This window comes from Struthio camelus, chromosome 14, assembly GCF_040807025.1.
Source record: "Struthio camelus isolate bStrCam1 chromosome 14, bStrCam1.hap1, whole genome shotgun sequence".
In the NCBI taxonomy this organism is placed as follows: Eukaryota; Metazoa; Chordata; class Aves; order Struthioniformes; family Struthionidae; genus Struthio; species Struthio camelus.
The window spans coordinates 1,783,976-1,807,940 of NC_090955.1; the positions used below are offsets into that span (position 1 = coordinate 1,783,976).

At 41.7% G+C, this 23,965-nt stretch overlaps 1 protein-coding gene and 1 long non-coding RNA gene across 7 annotated transcripts in view; one reads left to right on the plus strand and one right to left on the minus strand.

The window, feature by feature from the left end:
- The window catches only part of GRM7 (glutamate metabotropic receptor 7), a 342,865-nt gene that overhangs the window by 48,856 nt on the left and 270,044 nt on the right, over positions 1–23,965 (minus strand). The gene's annotated exons all lie outside the window — the stretch shown is intronic.
- On the plus strand, positions 723–14,151 carry LOC138060950 (uncharacterized). The gene is made up of 3 exons (XR_011134455.1): positions 723–779; positions 1,014–1,342; positions 14,028–14,151. It is a non-coding gene; the product is annotated as an uncharacterized lncRNA (long non-coding RNA).

Genomic DNA, 23,965 nt, shown 5'->3' on the forward strand with positions numbered 1-23,965 from the left:
CCTCTCCTGAGCTCCATGTCCTTTCAAAGATGATGGAGAGTGGCCTAGCGATAACATCCACCAACTCCCTCAGCACTCGTGGATGTATCTCATCAGGACCCACGGACTTGTGGGTGTCAGTTAAACAGGTATCAAATAGGTGATGAAGTAAGCGTTTATTTCTCTTTGCAAAGTGATTTTCAAACAATAAAAGTATGTTTTCCTACTGCTCAAAATGGAGATTTGTGTGTCCAACAGGAACTATTTCACTGGCTATTTGCAGCAGACCTGAGGTTGGGTGGTTTTTATCAGTGAAAATAGCTGGTCTATTAAGTTAGTGTCCCTTGGAAATTCTCACAATATTATATCTGGTAGATCAGAAAAAAACGTGGGTTAAGTTCGTGGACATATTTCAGTGTAATGGAAAAACAAAATAGTTCCACAGAAACAGCAGGAAACTACAGAGTAACATCACAATTCTTTCAGAGATATGAAAGGAAAGAAGATTAAAGTTTTGGAAGCAGCTCCCCAAATTACTGTTCTTTTTTACACAGTAATAACAATCATATCTCACTCTTTCAAGAGGTCATTGACTATCTGCTGGCCCTCCCTAAACTAGAGTTCATATCAGTACAACACTGAAATCCTGCAAGAGGAGCAATAAATATTTATCTTGTTGTGACAGCTATGTAGTAACGAGAGGAGATGCAATCAAAACAGATACCCATTGCCAGTTGGTGTGCCACTGACTCAGGACACCCCAACGGGAGTGAAAGGCTTGGACAGCAATGGAGAATTAGGTAAGTACAGAAAAATACCTTCTCAGCCAGACTGGGAGAACCATTTTCCTTTTTTTCTTAAGAAGCATTTTAAGCTTGCTTGCATGTGACACTCTCTCAAAGGTGTGAGGAAAGTTAATTTTTGTCAGGGCAGCTTAAGACAACTTTTCCCTCCAACATATTCACTGTAGGGTTTTTTTCTTTGCAAATAATAAAATGAATAAATATACTAGACTCTTGTGGGTTTTTTTTCAGATATGATCTCTGCATTCATCCTTACAAGACGGAGATTAAGAGTTCTAGATAAAGAATAAAAGCAATAAATAATAGATCATCACAAAAGCATCAGGTGCCTCAGTGAGTTGAACTGCAGACAATTATTATTCTTACTAAAAGAACGAGGTGGGAGATGAGAAAAGAGTCAGATACGAAGAATCACGGCCACTGAGGCAGAAAACAAAACATGCCATTGGTCTCTTCAGGAAACTACTCCAGCCTTGCATGTTATACACAATACAGCACTGAATCATCAATTAAGTTTCCACAGTTCTCCCTCTCGACCAAGGGCGAAGTTGCTGCTAACAGTAAGTATTACATTTAATGTCAATTTTCAGATGTCCTGGACAAGTAGACACACAGGGTACTTGGTCTGGAAATTACTCCTTTAAATGCTGACTTTGAGGACTATAAATAACCTTTCACTGTTACTCAACGCTGTTCTACTTCTGGGATCAGAGGGGTTGAAATTCAGATTTGTCCTGTTGCCGTGGGAGCAGAGAATGGATTATGCCTGGTGGACCGCGGGCTGGGCGCAGTCAGGTGCCCGCCGCTTCCCCAGCCCATCCTCGACAGGAGCACAACACCACAGACAATGGGAGGGCGCAAGCAAAGCCCCTGCTGCCCGCCAGGCTCCCTCTCAGCCTGGGGCAAAACACACACCTTCGTTAGCTCCGCTCAGGCAACGCAGTTTACTCTAGCTGAGGATATGGCCTCCTTTCTGACATACAAAAACTACCTAGGAGAGGTGAAGATGATCTTTCTGTTTTACCTGGAGAGCTGTTAGAAATTCTCCCAATGGAATAAGACACTGCTGAAAGGCAGCGGCCTTTGCTTGGGCACACCGCTTAAATAGCTCACACTGAGATTTTCCCTGATGCTTGCTCTAAGCATCTACGCAGCAGTGACTGTCTTTTATCTGTTAGGAGAAAGCAATCACCAGTTGGCTGAAGCTGTATTGTCAATATTCATAGCAACAAAATGAGAATGATTGAAATATAAGAGTCTAAAGACTGACAGGCCGAGTCAAAGCTGTGTTCTTCTACAATTCAGCTGTCCTGACTTCATGGGTGCTGACTACCCCCCCACTTCTGGCCACTCAAAGAACTGGATTCGACTGAAGATGTCAGCACCATTGTCCCAAGTTCATCTCACCTCAGGCCCCAAATCAAGTCAGTATAAACAACATTTCAAAATGGAAGTGTAAACACCTCACGGTCACCTTAATTCTTATGTTGTGAAACCTCCGTATTGATGCCCACTGCTCTGGTGTCTGTCCTCCCAGGGATCTTGCCCTTGGACACCCCGCTATCTCCCTTCAACTGGTGTCCATCTCCTTCCCCTCTCCAGCATGCGTCCTGCACAAGCAGACACGAATCTCAGGCCCAGTTCAGGGGCATGAGAACAGTTGCCTTCATGCAGACCTGACCTGAGAGAGTCCTCCTCTGCCCAAAGAAATGCTGATGTTTAGCAAACACTATAGAAGCTTTGATAGTGGAACTGGTATTTCTGGCCACCTGAGGACAGTCTGTGACATCCTGGAAAGTAGCTCTAAGTCACATCACAAAGCACAGAAGTTTGGGAGGAGAATATACCCATAGCTGTGAAATTCCACTTTCCACAAAACATGCTTTTACCTCCTAGATGGGATCATATCACCCTCTTACAATATGGCAAAACACGACCAACAAGAATGCCCAGGTATCATGCCGGGGGAAAGAGCGAGAGAGTGATAATGCTGATCAACCCTTAGACGTGCTTATAAAACGCTCTCATGATTCCTGCTCCTTGTGGTTACTACCTTGGCAATGACAACATTCTATACCATCGTTAGGTAGGTAATGGGTGTGATGAATTATGTTTCAATATGTTTCTTACAGCAGGAGGCTTAGCATACCAAAGGGAAAATTGGGGTCATATACTGAAAGATTACCACCTGCAGAGGCCAAACGCAAAGGCAGACAGTAGAGCAGCAAACAGGTCCAAAAGGACTCATTTTCAATTCCCTCCGCCTGCACTGTTCCTTTCCAGTGTCACACTGCCACAGCCAACGTAAATTCTCATGTCCTAAATCAGAGCACCCGACACAGCTGGTTTTTCAGCTTGCTTTTCACAGCCCTAAGAAATAAAAGGCAGAACATGCAGAGCAAAGATGAAGTAAATGTATATATTTTAAGCATAATTTAGCTCTTTTCAGCAAAATATTTTACACAATTTGTTCCCTTGTAATAGGAACTTCTTTATGCAAGAAATTTGCATACTTCAGAAAAAATAAATATTTACGGATTACATCCATAACTTGCATGATAATCCAAAAAACCAAATGTTAAAGCACTTGCTCTGGGGGTCATGATGCGGATGCAGAAGGAGGAGGAAATTTGTCTCCCCATGCTTTGAGAGAAACTCTACGAGCTTATCTAGAAGAAAATTAAATTATTCAGATAACTGGACACAGCAGCGATGCAAAAGCATGTTGCTACTGTCAAAGGGCATAAAATGGCTAAAAGAGAAATTGAAGTAGTATCAGAGAAAATCCCCAAAAGTCAAATAGCTTATGCAGAATATATACATACAGATTACAAATCCTCTGGAAAAAAAAGAGCTGTTTGTACCTCTGTATCAGCTGCAGAGACAATAAAGATGCCCACGAAGTATGCAGAATCATTTATGAATTACTCATCTACGAAATAAACGGTGATCGCCTTGTCTTCAGTCAGAAAAAGCGTGTCGTTGAGTCTGTGACTCCCTGGAACTGACTGCACCTTGTGACATTACAAGGATTTACACATTTTGTTGCATCTTTGACTAGGAAGCTGGCATAGAAGAACGTGCCAGCACAATTATCCTCTTGCAAGGACAGTAACATTGGAACCAAGGTTCGTGCATCTCCACTACTGAGGAAGATGAAGATCTTTGCCCTTTTCTGTTCACCTGCTCTCGATTTTTGTGTCTGGACATACGGCACGGCAACGCAGCCATCTCCAGAGCAATGCCTGCAGCCGGGCCAGCAACAACGGGCATCCTCCGGCAGACCTCCGGGTAGTGCAGGAGCAACACCTGCTGTCCGATCGCTGGAGATGGCAGCTGGGCTGCTGCCCACAACCAAGCTAGAGCATGGACGGGGCCCTCTCGTTCCCCATCCCAGGAGGCAGTGTTAACACAGGTAATGGCTATAGAGACCTGGAAACAGCTGAGCGTTCCTCCTTCTCTGTTTTATTCCTGTTCTCATTACGTGCCTGTGAGCTGATGGAAGAATTTATGAATCGGGTGAAGTTTGCCACCAGAGATTTCAGCTGTGATGTGCTTTTATCCAATGTGGATGCTTGTCCGCTTGAGAAATGTCCTGACACTCACCAAGTCATTTCAATTGGATCACTAAAGGGTCTTCAGGTGATAACAATTTCAGTCACATCTGAGTTTGGCTGTATTTCAAAAACAGAAAGAAGTGAATAGCTCAGAAATCCCATTATCAGTCCTCAGAACTGTCTAATATCCCTTGCCTGACATTCCTGTTTGTTGTAATAGCTATAAAATAAGTTAGACATTACTAAAAGAGACAAATATAAAGTGCAACAAAAGTAATGTATTTCCCCAGCTTCTACTATTAAAATAATGGCTCTTCTGTCTCTCGCTTGCTGAGCACTTAGCTGTTTTGAGCTAGAAATAATTCTTCACCTGTCATTTTTTCAGAAGATTACATCATCGGAGAGAGCCTTCATTTCATTCTTTGCCTTCACCACTGCACTGCTAAATTGACTGACATACAATCTTGGCATTTTAGGGTATTCAGTGCCAGACTTCAGCTGCGGTTATAAATCATATTTCTCCACACTTATTGCATTTTATTCATTTTGTACGTGACCAGAGATTAGAGTTCAAATGAAACAGATTTCGCTATCCTTCTTATATTCCAAACGTCACTAGTCTAGAAATCTTTAATTTTACTCACTTCAGCTACTGAATAATTCAATGCAAAAGGAAAAGAAAACCCTGCAATGCTCAGTTTGAAATTTCGAGCAAAAGAAAGCGAGGATATTCTGACTGCAGCAGCTTTATCTCTGTAACCTTATGTGTATGCATTGCACAGCTCTATGTACCCTTCTCGAGCAACACTGATATCTCACTGCACACCCGAAACTAGAACCTGCACGGAAAACAGCCACCTCAAGAGGCCTCTCGGGAAGAGTTATGTGAAATAGAAACTCCTGCAAAGAACTGGGTAAATTCATATCCTCACCCTGGATTTTGGTTGTTAAGACAGCATGATCATGAAGTAACTCTTTTCAGATAGTATGACAGCTACAATCACCAAAATCCCAAACTTCTGTCTGCAGTTTTCAAGAGAATATTTGTGGAAGTGGTGAAAAAACTTTCAATTAAAAGAAATGCCAGCAATCTGGTAAGAAGCCAGAGCAACAGAAATGTGATCATTACGAGACCCTGAACTCCCCAGAAATATATCAGGGAACAAATATTACTCATAAGAGTAGAGACTGGACACAGCCTTACCACAGTAACTATTTTCCTCACCAAATAGTTGCTGAGTGAACGTGAGGCAAAGATATTTCAAGATTTTGCTTAAATTATTAATGCATTCTAGAACAGAAAATAAACCTAGGTCAAATGATTTCAAAATAATTAAATTTATATATCACATGGAGAACTAAGCAAGAGTGACTCTCCAGGGAAAACTAGTTGTCAGTTGTGACCTGCAACCTGAAAAAACCCTAATGTGCATATAAGTAAAGGTACGGATGGACAAGTAAACCAGGGAACAAAAGATACTAAAGATACTGACTGACCTTCCATAACTCTTCATGCATAATAAAACAATTTTAAAGGAAACTGAGACACATCCACCTGCAGAAGCAGGTAGAAATCTTCTAGAATTTTCCTTTGTAACCATTCAGGATACATGGTGCTACTTAATCTTAATTCGTCAAAAACAAGAAAAAAAGCCTGAGAGCTCATTAAGTTAAACCTCTCTCATCACCAGTTTAATAAGATGTTTAAGTAAAATGTCTTAACCTAAGTCTGACAGACCAAGGGAAGTGCTAGTGCTTATTACTTATGAAAAGAGAACCTGTGACGGCATTTAGTTTCCTCTGTCTCCCCATGCTGAAGACATCCTTCTCTTGGAGTTAAAAACAAAGTTTGGAGACAACAAGGCGAAAGCCGGTAAGCACTGCCACCGTGAAGACCCTCCTACACTTCCAGCGCAGATCTGCCTAACGTTCCATACGAGCTCGCATACTCAAATATGCACAGAAGATCTCTTACGAAAACCGCACCACAAATTTGCAACTGAGTTCACAGAAAATGATGTACTAAGTGGAAAAACTTTTGATTAAAAATACAGATGCGCAAAGCATCAACTGCCTGAGGCTGTATGACGTTCTGCTAAAAGAGTGCATCAGACCTGAGACTGGAAGCCCAGAACATCATTTTGTAATGACAGCACAGCCCACAAGCTACGATTTTCACCCTTCCTTCATTTCTTTCTAAATGTTACTTGTCTCTGGTGGAGCCAAAATGTTTGTGTGTAGGACACGGGGTTGGATTAAGGTTACATAGACACCAGATCAGTAGAGCAACATTTGTATATAAATAAAATATGTCTATTTAAGTGTTGCTCTGACAGAATGGACCTTAGGAAGAATGCACCAACTGTCGGTTACGTGTTTAGAATACAGACACAAGGTGCTGCAGGTCATTTCTATCCACAGTAAGAGAAGACTGTAAGCAGAGAATTAATATACCCAATTTCTCCTTCTGTAGCGCATGAGCTAACGAATTTTATTTGTCTCCTTAGAACATTTTTCTGCACCCTTTATCTATGCTGAAAGCACAAATAAATGTGAAAAAGTAACTGAATAACTTTTCTATTTATTTAGAGCCGGATTTTCACAGCTGAGCGTAAACTGTGCATCAACATAATGCAGCATACTTTCCAAGGTATAAGTATAGCGATGGTGGCAAATACCTGCAATCCCACATTCACTTGCAGTCTGAAATATAACAAGGCTTATTCTGTAAGGATGGCGACTCGTGCTACCACACACGGCAGCAACTATGCAAAGAGAATAACGTAACAGATGTAACTAGCTGATCCCAATGACGTGCCCAGAAGGAGCCCCTAACCCTCAGCAGTGTGCAAAGGCCCCAGCCAAAGGCAGGCTGCCCTTTGAAAGCTTTGTAAGCTCCAGGTCAGGGCGTTTCCTAGCAGCACGGAAGTATGCATTTACTCAGCAAAACCTCTACTCACCTTCTCTTCAACCAATTTGATTACACAACTTAACAGTGCCAAAAACAGCAAGCGATTTTGTGTGTCTATACTTCAGGGTATGGAACTTAACCTCCCCCCCCCCCAACAAGGGATCTGACATCCAGAGCACAGCGCCTTTCTGAAAATCACAGTCCTTTAGAGGTGCTTCAAGGTGGGCACTCAAGAAGCGCAGAGAGGCTACAATTCTCTAGGCACAGCACATTCAGGACCTTCCTGTGGATCTTCTGTGCTGGTGATGAAATCAGAACTACCAAGATAAACATATGCCGGGCCTCATTGCCATAATTTATCAGGATACACATGCCAGAAGGATCAAAACGTTTTTCTTCCATCCTTTGCATGCACAATTATTACACAAAGCCTTTTGGAAGCTGAATGGGAAAGACAAGCCATAAAGTATCATGATAAATTGTAAAGAATCAGCCTCTAAGGAAAAGCTGAATGGAAATCCAGAGACAGAAGGAGCTTCTGAAATTCCCTTTAGCTCTCAGGCTGTCTCTTTACACTCAGTATACTTTCTCTGTATGGGCAAATGAGATAACAGCTTGCAACACGGTATGTACTAAGCAGGTAGGTTTTTTGTGAAGTTGCAGATCACAACTGGGGACTAGGCTGACAATCGACAACAGCTCACCAAGTTGCACAAGGTTGTCATGGCAATGAAGTGCCTGGGAAGGAAGCTGATGCGTACTGCTGCTTTGCCTTGACAGTGCTGAAAAAATAGTGCCAAAACTACTCGAAGTCTGGAAATGAGAGAGGAGCAAATGCCCTAATGGTTTTCCCCCCACTGTCTACTGTTAACCATTTGGGGATTTGCAATTTCCTTGATTCCTTTTGGAGACCAAAGCAGTCAGCCTTACACTACGAAGGTAAGCAGCGCTTTCATTTCACTGTATTCAGTTCTTGCAAAATAAAATTTATAATCCAAACTAAATACAACAGTTTTTATAGCTTTGTAATCATACACAGTAACCCAGTAAGTTAGTATCACCAAAAGCCCAGGCCCCAAAATCCAAGGCCCAAACTCCTCCGACAACGGGAGCGAGCCGAAGCCTGCCCTGCCGGGGAGCCGAGACGCCCTGAATCCGCCTCTCCCCGCAAGGGCGTCTCTGCCGGGGCGCTGGGGGGTTCGGGCGCAGCCTCTCAGGCAGCACGCCCACGTATTGCCGGGGCCCATCCTGCTCTGGGGAGGCTAGGTGTTCTTGAGCTGTCAATTGAGAGTCTTAACAAGGAACAAAAGAAGCTATTTCAGCCCATGCTATGCTCCTAACGAAAAGCAGGAACTCCATGCAGAAGATTTATTTTACAGAGCAAGCTTCAACATTTTTTCTGTTCTTTCACTTTCAATTTTGTCTTCCCCAGTCCAGCCATATGAATGTTTTATTTATATCCAGTTATTTTCACCTAGTTGGAAAGCATCATCTGAAATAAAATTGTTCTTTTTCTGATACAGTCCAGAACAACCGAACCCCTTTGCATCCACCCTCTTCAGTTACTGAACCCCTCTGGATCTGCAAACATATGAGGCTTGCAAAAAAACCCACCAAAAAGCCAAACCGACCCCCTCTGACCAACAACACTCTCCACCTCTCAGAGGAAAAACAAGAGTTATTCTCCTCCAGAGCGGCATGTTATATCTTTAATACCTAATTAGATATTTCTGAACATATAGCTTGGTTGGTTACACTGACTTTAATTTCTCAGAGACATTTCCATGAAGTCACACCCAGCGACTGAAGTAACATGCTGCACTACCACTGCATAGTTATTTTGCCTGCATCACCGCAATTTTTGATTTATTCACAGTATTTACTGTATACAGATCTGGCAACATTTTCTGAGAATTTATCTCATTTGCTCAGAGTTCCACTGGCTTCTTGCTTATTAAACTTCTCTGTCAGGTTGAGTTCTTGTAAAGGGTAAATACTTGTTCTGTCCCTATATTACTTTTTATCTCAGAGCAGGCTCTACCTAACGGACGAGGAAGGTCTCCACCTAAAGCTTTGGCGTGGGTGGTTAAAGCAACTAAGTATTCTTCTACGTAAGAGCAGCTGGTGTGGAAAACCAAAGATCAATCTCAGAAAAATTTTTTTTGCTCGTCTACCATATCAGAGAACCGGACTATCTCAACAGCACCGTCCATTTCAATGCTAATTATGGCTATCACGGGTTTCCTCTGTCACTGTGGCCCTGCTATGCACACAAAAAAAGTCAGGGGGAATTTTTCTGTCAATGTCAGTGAAGTTTGCCTGAGGTCTATATTGAGAAGATATTCCATTTATTTGCATACAAAGTGCGATCTAATTCTGCTTGGAGACTTTCAGGAGAACTCAAAGTGAAAACTGGTGTCAGCAAAGGAGGGGGGAGGAAAAAGGCTAATCCTCCTCATATGACTTCTTTGCAGAACATTGGTTACTAAAAAGCACTGATATACATATAAAGCAAGCCAGCTTTCCATTGACTTTTTAAATTATAACGCAATTATTATTTAAAGCAGAGCATTTACATATTGCTTTTGCTGCTTTGAACCAAACTTGTTATTGCTGGTAGTGTCCTTTCTGTTTAACAATGTTATCTCAGTGCTGCATAGAGAGTGTACGTGACAACGCAGTTTGAAGGTTTTGTGATCTAAAAGTTGTACTCAAGTATAAAGATCATACTGCAATTCTAGACAATCTGTTATATTTACTGCATTTAGATTTACTTATTACTGCTACTTTATTAGCATGAAAGTATACTTTCAGACTTAGCATGAAAGTATACTTTCTCAAGTATAAATGCAGAGAGTATTGTAGCAATGCACATTATTCTCATGAGAGAATAAGTGGTGGCAGCAAAACCTTCATTCCTGACCAGCTGTCATTGGGAATTCAAACTATGGCAAAATAAAGAAAAAGAGTGCCTCCTATAAAAAAAAGCTAAACGTTTTCCTTTTCCCTTAGTTATGCCAGGATACATCACTATTTTGATGGAGTCTAATTTCTCAAAAGCATCTACAGGCAAAACAGTGCACTGCAGGATGAGACCGGGACACGAGGCAGCCTGAAAGAGCTGGGTTTGGGCTCTTCTCTTCACAAGACTCAATGAACCGTCCTAAATTAAAGGGCTTCTTGACATATTCTTCTTTCACTAGGAGAAAAGTTTCCACTGCTCACTAGGATGCAAACACTCATTCTGCAGTGTTAACGGAGTCGGTGCTACTCTGTGGCAGAAAATCACACAGCAAGGTCTGAATATTTTCCCTTGGTTCTATTTTGACATACTGGTTCTCAAAATATCATATTGCTCAATAAATCAAAGTCCAAAGTTCGTCATTTTAACAGTGCTAGCAGTAAACTGAAACCTTCCTGCTCTGAAAAAAACCTATGGATCTGCAGATACTGGACGCGGGTAGCAGACAAAGTCCCCGTGCAGGTTTTGTCCTTGAACCGTTATTGACAATAGCTCCTGCCAAGTGTTTCTGCAATTATGATGGACCCAGATATTTCACCTCAGGTCTAACTCTTAAATTCTGCCAGCAAACTTCAGCATTTTCCTTTCAGAAAACAAGATTTGGCTTTCTCTAATGTTAGAATGTATTTGTGACATTACAGGAAGGTTTGTGTCAGCCTTTTCCATTATAAATCCCTATTTTCAGTACCTAAACGTGTTAGTCGAGGAACTGTGGATTCATCATCTGGTATAATTGCTGCAAGTCACACTTCCCCTCAGCTAAAGTCTAACACATTTTATTGGCTTGAACCATGGAACATGTTTCATTGATCAGCACCGTCATTCTTCATCTCAGCAAGTAGTCTAAAATAAATTATAGAACATTCCCATAGTAAAACATGTAAGGCTATGACAGATATGTCAAGAATACGTAAATGCTTTGTAGTTTTTAAGACAAATTATTCACATTTTACAGGTATATGCTAGCAGGTGTTAATTTTATCTATTATTCCTTTAGAACTGTCCAAGTTTGCATTTAATTAAATAAATGACTGGAGCCAGCCAATTCTTGTTGCTACTAATGTATCACAATTAGAACAAACTGTAGCCATGGAAACTGCTGCATCTATCATAATTCATAAACCGGAGTAAGCTTGTTTTGTAGCTGAGGCAATCCTTTAGTTTCTGTGACATGCAGATGGGCATTCCTTGTTATGTTAAATTGGGAATGGGTAATCCCAGCATACAAGATCATTTAGGTGTTCATTTAAATGAGATTTAATTATAAGTCTATCATTTTAGGACCTGCCATATTCCAGTCACTCCATGATCCCTCACGCTGGCGTACGGTTAGCCGATATTCATGCATATGAACCCTGATCCCGAGCATTAAGATAGAGCATCCTCTCTTAATTATCAAACATCGCATTTATTTTACTATAACAATAAACAGAATTTCTCTCTGAAGCCTGATGCTACAGGGGCAATTTACAGTAATACCTAAACTATTTTCCAATACATTCTTACTAGGTGATACTGCATCCTGTATTACCATATTTCTTGGTCATAATTTCTTGTTACCAGCTCTGAGTTAACTCAGAAATTACCTCCTATGCATCATACCTCAGAGAGAACACTACAAATAGCTATGAATTATTTAGAGCTTCTTATCTGCAGTTTCATTCGGGGTATTTTACAGAAGGCAATCTGGCATATTAAGGGGTAAGAAAACGCGAGTGGCAAGCCAAGTCCGCTCACATATTTAACTAATCCATGAACTGACAAAAGTTAATGACTCACAGACCCTATTCTATACCTTATTAAATATATTTTTGGCAGGATAAAAATATGTTGCTGTCTTCATAACAATGCACAGCATATCTGCTTTTCTACTTAGGTGAGATTTATTCACCTTCTTCTACCCCTTATTATGTATCAACAAATAAATGCTAAGTATACAGCAGGTCCCTTATCTCTGCATGAGGAAGCCACAAGGAAGCTTGTAAATACAAGGCTGAATATGTGAAAAGCTGTACCTTACGTCAGTGAACGCAACCCCTAGGCCTCAAGAGGGAAAAAAAGCGTCAAAAGAAGGAGTTTTTCTGTGTGTGTGGTTGCAATCAAATCGAGACATTTCTTCTCCCACAGGGCAGTTTACTTTAATAATGGTTGTCTTCCGCATATTACCTTCTTGAGTCACAGTAACATAGTGCTGGGCCCTGAATAACCCTCCTGTGTTCAGCAGAGACTACCTGGGCATACATCCAGGAAGATGTATTTATTTTCTCCCAAACAAGTTCTTGCTCAGTTTCAAGTCAGACTAAATCTCTCCTTGTACTAACTCTGTGTTTGAATGTCAGCGCTTTGCTCTGAGCTTGCAAGGCAAGTGCCAGCGTCGAAGTACACGGGAGCAATCATAAACAGGATATTTAGAGGGCCCGACCTTTCTTTCTTATCTTGAGTCATTACCAATTTCATTTTCCAGTCAATAAAACGAGCTAAAACTACATTGATTTTGAAAGCCTGGAGAATCGCATCACTTGATCTTTCCACTTAAAATTCCCCACCCTCCAATTAAGGTACCGGGATAAATATTAATGGGTACCTAATTTCAGTTTTCACCATGCTCTCTCTCTCACCAGCCGCAGTCATGTGCCAGCGCTGACCACCCCGGTTATACCAATCAATTTGCATTCCCGTCTGTTAGCATCGCCTAACGCAATCTAGTGCTTAAGCTTTTAAATGCGTTTTCCTCTTCAACTTATTGGTGAATTATTTTCGCTAGTTAAGTTTGTTAGTAGGATCTGCTTCTCCTCTAAAAAACAGCTATCTTGTCTTCAAATTACATTTAATTATCTCCATTAAACTTTACAGCTTCCTCTGATGTGGAAAATGTAAATCACATGGAATAAGAGAAAGATGAAAACATATTGTTCATCTAATATTTTATCCTCCTACTCTCTCTGCATTCCCTTAAATAAATATCCCTCCCTCTAACCTGAGGTCCAATGAAGATCTTAGGAATACTTCATATATTCAGTTTATAATGCGTATATTTTTCCCAGTTGTTATAAACACAACATGAAGATTACTTAATCAGTGAAACTATATGATTAGGGGTGTGGATACGGGTTAAACCTTAGGTTTCCTTACTGTAGCAGAAGGTGGTTAATGGCTGAATGGATCCCATTTAATGGGCAATTAGTAGTGTAAGAAAAGTGGCTAGAGCTGAGTGAACAACATGTTCTTTGTATACATGAGTTTCATGTTATTGCCCCATTCTGGGTTCTGTCACCACAGACACTTTGGTGATTTAAAGGCCAAATGCCAACAGAGATTGAATCATCTGCTGCTGAAGTGCCTGACATCATTAACTGAAAAGTGCTAAAACTGCAAAACTCCTCAAAAACCTTTGCAATTGAAGAGGTCAGCAAGGTTCTCCTGCGCCGCCGCAGCTAACCCTCATCAGCACCGATCTGGCTGGGAAATTTCTGCCAGAGGAGGGAGCCTTTCTTGTGAAGCAGTCCTTTTAACGGTAGAGCTCGTGGGCTAAGTTTCCAGTTGCAGTCTTCCCCCTTCCCTGCCCCCAATATTCAATTTAGAAAACTGAGTGTTTTTCATTCAGAAAAACCTATGGGTCTTTAGTCTCCTCGTTGCTGAGAGGATACGACAACAGGCACATTCGTAACAGCAAAGGTAACGTTTAAGACCAAAACGATGTCAAACTAGTATCCTTCAGAAAGAAAGTCCCCCTTTTTTCTTTTTTCCCTATGCAGACAAGGCATTGCATTGAGCAGGCCAGGACCTGTAGCTGGAGGTTATGCCACGGCTGGCTATCGGCAGAGCTGAAACGCTGGGTCCCGCACGCCCCGAAGCCTCTCGCAGGCCTGTTACGGCTGCAGACCGAAGCAAAGCTACAGCTACCGCTGAGCTTCCTGCGCACGCCGCCACATCGCTCAGCTTCTTCCAGGCACGCCAAGCAGAGTACTTCCCCAGCGGGACCCCTTCCTTAACAGGAGAGAAAAGGTAGAAAAATCATCTCTCTCCCATCCTTCTCCTAGGCTCCCCTTCCAACTTGTCTCTCATCCTATTCAACTGAAACAGCCCTTCATCTGAAACAGCCCTTCCTGCATATGCTTGTGGGCAGCTTTGCTTTAGCAGTCACAGACTAACCTCCTCCTCTTTGCGAGGCTTTTCATTTGCCAGAGGGTATCGACTGCCTGACAGCAGTTCTTAGCTGCCTTCTGTAGCACAACCAACGTAACAAATTTCTTAAGCTACCCAGGACGTACAGACGGCCAGGGTGTCCACAGAACGCATACAGCCTCTATCACAGAAACCTTCAAACTGTTTTCAAGCATCAGCTGTACTGGGGCACCAGTGGGACCTCTGCTTGTGCACATCATCCAGCAGGGTCTCCTCTTGGTCTCTCATGGCTCCACTCCTCCACAGCCAGGCAACAGCCCTCACCACACAGGGAAACACGCTGCTCCCTGGACCTGGAGAGCACCACGCTATCGTGCTTATGGGCAAGCGGCACCAGCCCCTCACCTGGCCCGCGGTGCGGGTTTTGAGCTGGCCAGGACCGCAGGGCACATTCTGCTGTCCACGGGGACCTGCTCGCAGCTGCCCTGCCGCAGCATGGCCATCAGTCCATGGCCCGCGGCACGGCCATCAGCCCGCGGCACAGCCGCCAGCCCCACGGCACTCCTCCCCGCCACGGAAGGCCCCCAGCAGCAAGAGAAATACTCTGCATGGGCACGACACAACCAGTTCTGCCGGGAGAACTAAACAGGGCTCCCGGATGACAAAGGAGGAGCTTCACCAACATTTTTTGATGAGTGCATATACAGACATGAATGCAAAATTTTAAAAAAGCCATTATTTCAAAATGCAGAAGAATAAACATAATCACATTTGACAGGGCCCACTTACGACACACAATTTTTCTTTAGTCTATGAGAACTTCTTGTATCATCTCTGTACTCTTCTGCTAACTTTATGCTTCAAAGACAGAATAGAAGGCAATTGCTTTGACTGGAGCATGATGATGTTTACGTTTATTATTACTACATGGCTGCTTAAACCATTTAGAACAATAAATAAATCCTTCAGGTCAATATTTTTGCAGGCGGTTCTTATGTATAATGAAACCTATTTTTTGCTCTGCATTAAAGTGGCCTCACTAGACTGAAAATGCACTTTCAAGAACAGCTTTTCTTCCTCTTTGCAAATCCAGCTATATTTAGCTCACAGGGATGCACAGGAGACCTGGCATTTTTGTGTTAGAGGCTCTTACACACAACAACCTGCAATAACCTTCATGACCAACAAAGGTTTTGCTTTGCTAGCAGGGTGGGATTTCATTAGCATGTGCAGACCCCACAACTTTGGATGAGAGTAAACGTTTACTTTTTTTTTTAGAAAAATAAGTTCTGTCTTACTGTCTTGGGTAAAATAACGGTTGAGTTTCTAGCTCCAAATCTTGTGATTCTCTGGTGCAGGAGCAATACGATTCCTACAACCCATCGTAGCACCTCGCTTCTCCTGTCCCACAAGCTCACTCCTACTGAATCAATGGGAAAACTTCTCACTCCCTCTTGCCACAGGCTCCCTGAACAGCTGGCCTAGCAGGTTTGTTTGCAGCTTCCATTTTGCTTCTGTTTATTCTAAAATGAACAGAAGAAAAATTGTGCTATGAATGCATGACCCAAGTGAGGGCAACAAAAGGAGCTCCTTCTGCATCTGATTGACAAGGGTACTTGATTTAGTACCCTTCCTCTGACTGCTTTCATAATCCATTCACACACAGTGACAAAAGCACTTAAGGACCCATTCTTTCTGTTGAAATGGTTTGATCAAATGAAACCCTGACTCCTGCACAAAAGTTCAGCAAGAAAATTGAGAAACATCTGCATAACTTACATTGTATTGAATCAGCCCTTCATGGTTCTCTCTTTGTTCCTGGATGAGCTTAGAATCAGCAGCCATTATTTCTCACTCAAAATAACATTACTGTGTTTCTGCAATACCCATGGGGTTCAGAAACTGGTTAGGATCTGCTCTCACAAAACGATACTTTAGTTCCTAGCATTTGGCTTTTAATGTTAGCCATGTTCCACAGGATTTTTCTGAAAAGATGATTAACTCTTGTTCAAACCAAGGAGCATTAATGAGAACTAGGTTTACTACAGCAAAATTCAAACTGCACTATATATAGCACAGATCTAGCAGAACTCACCACTCTTTGGCCAACTGTTGCGGAAGAACCCTATACAATATAGCACAGGGAACTGACCCTTCAGTACAGTCCTAAATCATCCCACCTAAATCCCTACAAAAGAGTTCTCAGAAAAAATATACACCAGAAGAAAATCAAGGTTGTAAGAATATATATCAGCACTACACGGAAATTACATCTTTGGAATGCAATTCCCTCATGTCTCACGTACATCAGAAATTCAAATTAATCATTGAAATACGTCAAGTCACAATAAAACTGTATCTATAGGCATCCAAACAAACATATCCCTCCTTTTTCTGAGTAGAAGTTTCATGACTCGTGCCCTGTAAACTAACTTTGAAGAGCTGTTCTACAATTATACAGTTACCACTTATTCATGTATGTGTAGCTACCTTACAGTACGGGTGATTATTCACATTATTTGTAAGTGCTATTCCTGTGAATGGGTTTTGCAATACTAAGATTTCAATGCTGGTAGTATCAAAATACAGCAAGATGGAAAGAACCCTACGCTGACAACCAACAGCCGTTGCACGGCTGATGCAACAGCTCTGCGGGACAAATTATGTTGTCAGTTCACGCGAGTTTGACACTGCAAACATATCAAAATGCAAGTAAAGAGAAAAGTTTTATCAACAAAGTAATTACTCTTCTGGACTCAATGGAACTGAAATTATTTCACGTTAAGGAGTTGTCAGTTTATACTGCAGATAAAAACCGTTACGTAACACTGCTACGTGCACAGGCAGAGGTTGCTTTTCATATGTAAAAGTCTTCTGGCACTTTTACATTTTCTAAAAAGGGGAGGCAAAAAAGTACAAGTCAACACTATGCATTAAACACCTACCTGTTCTTCCCTTTAAAAATTATGTTGCTTTTTAGCCAGAGGCAGTTAAATATGCAACAGAAATCACAAAGCAAAGACAAACTTCTTACTCACTTTTCCTCAGTATGTTTCTGAAATGATTTGAGCGCTAGCGTAAATTCGCAAGATGGTGCAATGTCCACCAAACAAAACTGAACGGAGGTGGAAACTCTTCTGAGCGCAAGCAAATTCAAACTCAAACTCTCGCGAGCGCACACAAGCCCCCCGAGAGGCAGCCGAGCCAGGAACGCCGCGCGCCACCGCCTGCCCCGGCTGCCCAGCGACGTCCGGCCCTGAGCAAGAACACAAAGAGCCATTGCTTCACAGGTATGCTTTTCTCTACAGGGTTTAACTCAAGTTTTTCCACATTCTGAGGTGACTTACTGGCCAGCCATTAAGCTGCCCGAGGCTACACCAGCGGCACGGAAGAACACTTCTCCCCAGATGCCAGTGAAAAGTGGTTATGGTTTTGCCCCAGAACATCCCTTTCCTCCCTCCCAGGATGGTACCTGCACTAGCGCATCCTCCTAGACTTGCCCAAGCTCTTCACACAAGAGGGGGTATTTTCAGTTACACATTTTTGGTCTGCTTAAGCGGTCCAAAAAGGGAAACCACAAAATCAGCTGGAGTTTGGCACACCGTAGCGTTGTGCCCCAGGCTGCCTGCCTTTCACTGAGGCAAAACGGGACAACGGCGACTCTGCCTAGAATCTGGGTCACAATACAGATCTTCTTCCCTTCATAATGCATACTTCTTTTTGGATTCCATTTATTTTTCCATCTTCCAAATCAGATTTTTTTTTCTCTCAATACAGAGGGGAATGGAAACGGCTAGGATTATCACAGTGAAAAGATCCCTTACTTTCTACGTCAGACATCAAAGCAGCGTGCTTGCAGGCTTCAAAGAATCCCTCAGTGACTGCAGAACCACCTCGGGGTTGCTAACTTAAAGTAATTTCTGCTTAAAAATGAATACATCTCTGTTATGAGACAGCCACGAACAAATTTAAATGTAGTATTATTACTTCATTCTGGAGATACCGGTCATCTCACAAAATGAATTGATTGTTAATTATCTTTTAGCATTCACCTATATATCCCTGGCAGGCTATTACTGTGACTTCAATGAACACAATGACTGCACTGCTTATACCTCACTAACGGTTGGCGGCACCTCTTCACTGGAAACGTACACCCTACTCCTTAGGTGATTATGTGGAGCGTGACTGCGGCCTTGGGCTCTGCCTGCTCAGTGTTTTCAATGAGATTTACTACAGAAGCACATATTAACATTAAAGGAACATTACAATGCAGCAAATGTGATGAAACAGATCAATGGTAGATGTATCTTATGCTTCTGTTGTTTCAAGAATCATAATTGCCATTAATTTATGGTCCTCTCAGGAGAATCTAATTACTCTAATCATCTCTTAGTTCACCCAGAGTATGAACTTTTTCTATTATCTAGCTTTAAATACCTACCTTGAAAAAACAGGCAACGTAGACCTGCAGTTTTACCGGTCCTGCAGTCTTTTATAAGCTTGCCTGAACCTAAAAGGTGCTAAATGCAGTCAGACCCAGTCTATGCTCAGTTGGGAGCTCTCCAAGAAAGGACCAGGCGCTCCAGGAGCTTGCTCATTTCCCTAAGGTAGAAATCCCTCCTTTGAGAGAGTCCTGATGGGAATATGACAGAGCATCGTGGGCATGCTGAGCCCTTTTGGATACATTCATCACCAAAATTCTCTGAGTCCTTTACTCTTCCAGTCATTAACCTGCCTTTATGAAGAGCAAAGGAGTCAACTCCTATATCCTGGCCAAATCCTGGGTGATCATTTTCTGCCCAGTTTAAATTCCCCAAGCTTCTCCATTTGATAATGCCATTATTAATTTGGTTAATGCAATCCTGGAAGGCACTCAACATATGCCAGTGATGAATACAATCTGAGAACATATAGGGAATCAAATACAATTGCCTGCCTTAAACTATATTTCTGAATGCTGTTAAAATGGCTACCTAATAGCCTATGCAATGCTTCTAATGTGTAGTTTATAAATCCATCTGTAAAACGCTTTAGGTTTCCTCTGCACGCAAGGAACTGTTATTACCTTTATCACTGTATTCATTTCTGAAACATTCAGACCTTTGCCCGGCTGTACGTTATAAAAACTAGTGATGGGTGAAAGCCTGAGTCACATAGAGTTTCAGAAATAAGTGTAAATTAAAGCTTTTAAAACAAATTTAAATATACAGAGATATCTTCCCACCACTTTTTGTTTTCTTCCTGAAGCAGAAATGCAATTACAAGAAATTTCAGGGTAACATGTATTAATTTACCATTTTAGCCTTATTTCATAGTGTACAGAAACTTAAGAAAATATTTAACATTTTACACAAGTGACTCAAAGTGCTTTTGAAATAGCAAGTGTTAAATCCCGCTTATAAAAATGCCATTCCACCAGCGTAAATAAAAGAGCATTAGGATTCTTGGTGCGACAGAGTCGGGTTCTGTTTCTGACAGGACTGCTCCTTCTTTCGTATTGCTTTCGTATTGCTTTCTGCACTGCACAGGCCTTACGGGCACTTGAGCTGGCGGGGCCGCACGCGCGGCAGAGGGAGCGCTCCGCTTGCCCGTGGGAGTGCCACAGCAGAACCCTCCACTAGAGACGTTCTTTGGGTGCCCTCGTCTTTGTAGTGCCCGAGTGCCTTCCGGGACTGCAGGAAGTGATGGGGCTAGCATCCGTGGGGATCATCCCTCTATCACACCCTCCAGGAGAATTTTGCACAGCACGTCGTGATTTCTTTTGATACGAATGAGATGCGTTTTACATCGACCTCTTAATGATAGAGAAAGCAGAACAAAAGTATAGACTGCAACTGAGGCAGAAGGATTGTGCTCAGCGCACCACAACGTTTCTTCTGAACGTTTTGCAAGAAAGAGATTAGTAGTTCACACAGCTAAGGAATTAGGCCATCGCCCCCTCCCTCCCCTCGCCAGAGTCCTGACACACAGAGCTACGTAAGCCAGACGCGCTCTGGACTGCGTTCTGCACCTCGGCTTACACACATACTGACAAACGCTGAACGTCACTGACTCTGCTAATGACAGAAAACGCAGTGCAATGGTTAATTTTTATATAGGATGGGATACAATTTGACACATCAGGGGCATTGGCAACTATACAGAAACAAAAAATCCAACCACGCTCTTCACTTTACATGCACAGCTCTTCTGCGACAAGAGGAAAGATACATTTAAAGCTTGAGACCAGCCAATAAAATTACAAAATGGCCTATCTTTTCTAGAACTGTGGCCTCAGGTATATCCTGCATAGCCACAAAGTCAAATAGTTTCAGGTTTTAAAAATGCAACAATCACTTCCATTTGTCTTCCATCATGTACCTCCTCGTGAACCTTAGAACTGAACAGGCTTCACCCAATCCATCTCCTGCTCTTGAGAGTTACACTCATCGTCCAAGGGAACTGATAGAGGATCGGGCCCCAGCAGCCTTTGCATCGCCAAAGCGAGCAGCGAACGCTCAGCCATTCACTGAACCTCAGCCACAGGAGAAGAGAGAGCAGGACAGCGTTGGTACCAAATCTTTTATCCTTTTTTCGCATCAACCACTCTTAACAGTTTGTCCTATCTGGACTTTCAGTTGACGTCCTCTTTGGGAGCCCTAAGGTATTCCCAGTAATTTCAAACAGAAGTACCAACTGATCACCTTCTTGCCCTATGAGCCAAGTGTTAGGGTATGGTATATCCTACTTTACGGGATTTGACAATTTTTAGCATTGGGTAATTGCTTAAATACAAAAAGCTATGAATGTGGTGAAATGTGCATTCACTAATTGCATACACTCAGTAACTCGGCTTTTCTCACAGTCTCTTAGCTGCACGTGTATTTTAGAACATGGCCATCAAAGAAAACAGCAACTACCTGTTAGCAGGTTTTGAGGTGTGCTCCATTCTCTTTTACCACCCCAAAACGAGAACTGGCAGAGTCATGCTCAGTGACCCTGAGCGGTGTTATCGCTTCCAGTTCTGCCAGATGCAAGAATAAGCCAATTTCTTGGCAGGAACATAAAATCCTGAGCCTGCTCTCAACTTGCTGATTTTCACAGATTATGCACTATACATTGACAAATTATTGTACTCAGGCTGTCTGCTCAGGTTGAGTATAAATAGCCAGTATTTAGCCAAGCATTTTTGTTCAGAAGTGTATTCAGGCACGTATCCAGCATTGTGGCAGCGTACGGTAAGGTCTCTTTCACCCCATTCACCCCCACGTTTAACAGGGGCGCTCCGGTGCAGAGAAGGTCAACAAGGCATGCTTCTACATTTGCTGCAGACAAAAACAAGACCTTTTTTGTTTTAATCAGAGCAGCCTTTTACATCTGCAGAAATCCTAAGTGTCTGAATTGATGCTGCTATAATTTGGCTTCCCTTCTGCCTTTTTATGTGATTTATAGTAATCTAATAACTAGAGAGGGAAACGTGGGCAGGTATTGCTGATGAGGCCATCTAAAGTGCAGCCAGAGAGGAGCTGCAGCACTGAAGTATTTAATAAACACTTTCACACAATCCAGTCAATAATACTGTATTTTTCATGACTTGTACTCTCCTGTAGGAGTTCTTAAAAGCAGCTGCTAAAGGCCATAAGTCAGCTATACTCAGTAAGCAGTGGGCCTACAAGTATCTGTTTGTTTAGTAGAGACACCTCCCACCAAAACACTGGTGAGAGAGAAACAAGCGTGTGGGAAAGATCAGTGACTCCAGAACTCAAACTTCCTGTTGTGCGTACTGCTTCAATGATATATATGCAAATCCTGGGGTTTTTTGAGGGTTAAATTATTGGCAGCAATGACACATCACATGCCCTTTTGCTACTTTTTCACTCATAATGGATTCCCTTTCCTGTTGGAAGGAAAAATAGTAATAAAAGTAATAAAATAAGTATTATTGGTATCCTTTACCAAAAAGCCGCAGAGTTAAGATTTTTGAGCGGTTCTAGAAAATTTAACTCCTTGAAACTCTATGGTCACTTAAAGGTATTCGCAAGTTTTTTTCATATACTTTTAAAGTCGTGATCTTTTTCCTGATAAAACTACAGGACACTAGGATCACTGCTGTCATAAAGGTTATCACCCAAAAAAACCCCAACCAACCAAACAATTAAAAAATCCACCGATTTTCATTAGTTCTTCATTCGTACATTTCAAAGAACACTTAATTTTCTCTTAATTAAAATGAAAAACTAGGTTCTCATCGCAAATAGCCCAACACTCCACAAAAGTGGAATTCATAGTATATTCTTTTCTTAGAGGGCTTCCAGGCTGCAGGGCCTTAATTGAACTTAAGTGAAGACGCCTTTCAGTTCAGGCTTGTCTCAGAACCACTCTAAGGGTCAGATCATTACATTCCATGATTTTTTCAAAGATACAATCTTGAGGTTGAATAAGATTAAGAACTTCAGGATCTGAACACGCAGACCCCTAACAGCTACTGAAAAAAATAATGTTGCAATAGATGAACTGAATAACAATGGGAGAAATGAATATTTTTGGTTAAGGAGTTTTATGCAGCGACTACTATTATAACCAGTCTTCATTTGTGTTTTGAAATGCAGGGGAATATGAAGAGTAAATCATTACCATTATTTAAAGCTATTCATTTCAAAGGGTTATAAACCACATATTTTTAAGGAAAGCTACAATTCACAATTGTCCTTCTGTGCGCTCCTAATTATGGTAGATTCATAGTCACATTATATATGAGCTTCAAAGCCTGATTTTCTCAGCCATCCTACAACACCACTCCAACAACTATTGCATTAAAATCCTCCCAAGTCCAAAATACACATATGCATAGTTGCTATAGCAACTGTCATTTCAAGTGTTCCTGAGGGAGAAAATAAATGTGCGTCCTACCTGGTTAATCAGTATTTGTGTCACAGAGAATTGAGATAACTTAGTTTCACCAAAAAAATAGAGTATGTACTGAAGGGCTATCACATTAATGTGGCATTATTTCATCTGAATAAGAACCCACTTTGCATGTGCCTTCAAATTATAGTATTTATGCAACATTCAACACAATAAGTAAAAATATTGCTGCCAAATATACCTGACTTACCCCGCTTATTGATTTGAATACAATGAGCGTTTAAAAATGAAACAGAGAAACAGGAAGGAAGGTGGAAAAGTAGATGGGATTAAGGACCTCAAACTTCACAGAGGCTGTATTATAATGAAAAAACCTGACAGGGATTCATGCAGTCTGGAATGAAAAGCAAGATGATGGAAAATGAAGAACGTATGGCCAATGCGTCCCCATTTTTCTTCATTTCGAGATTAAAATAAAACTCCCAAGCAGAAAGACCATACTGGCAGAGAAACTATGGCTGCTCATTTAGAGTCGTAATTACAACTTTTTTACTTGAAAAAAAGTCATCAAAATACTTTAAGAAAAAAATCCCATTTGGATAATATATTCCGGAGCGTGTTGACAGTTACTGCTGGCTTGTAGATATATGCAGAAATTTATTATTTTAATCTTAGCAATTACTAAATAAAAATAATCATAGCTAGTGGGCAATAAAATCTC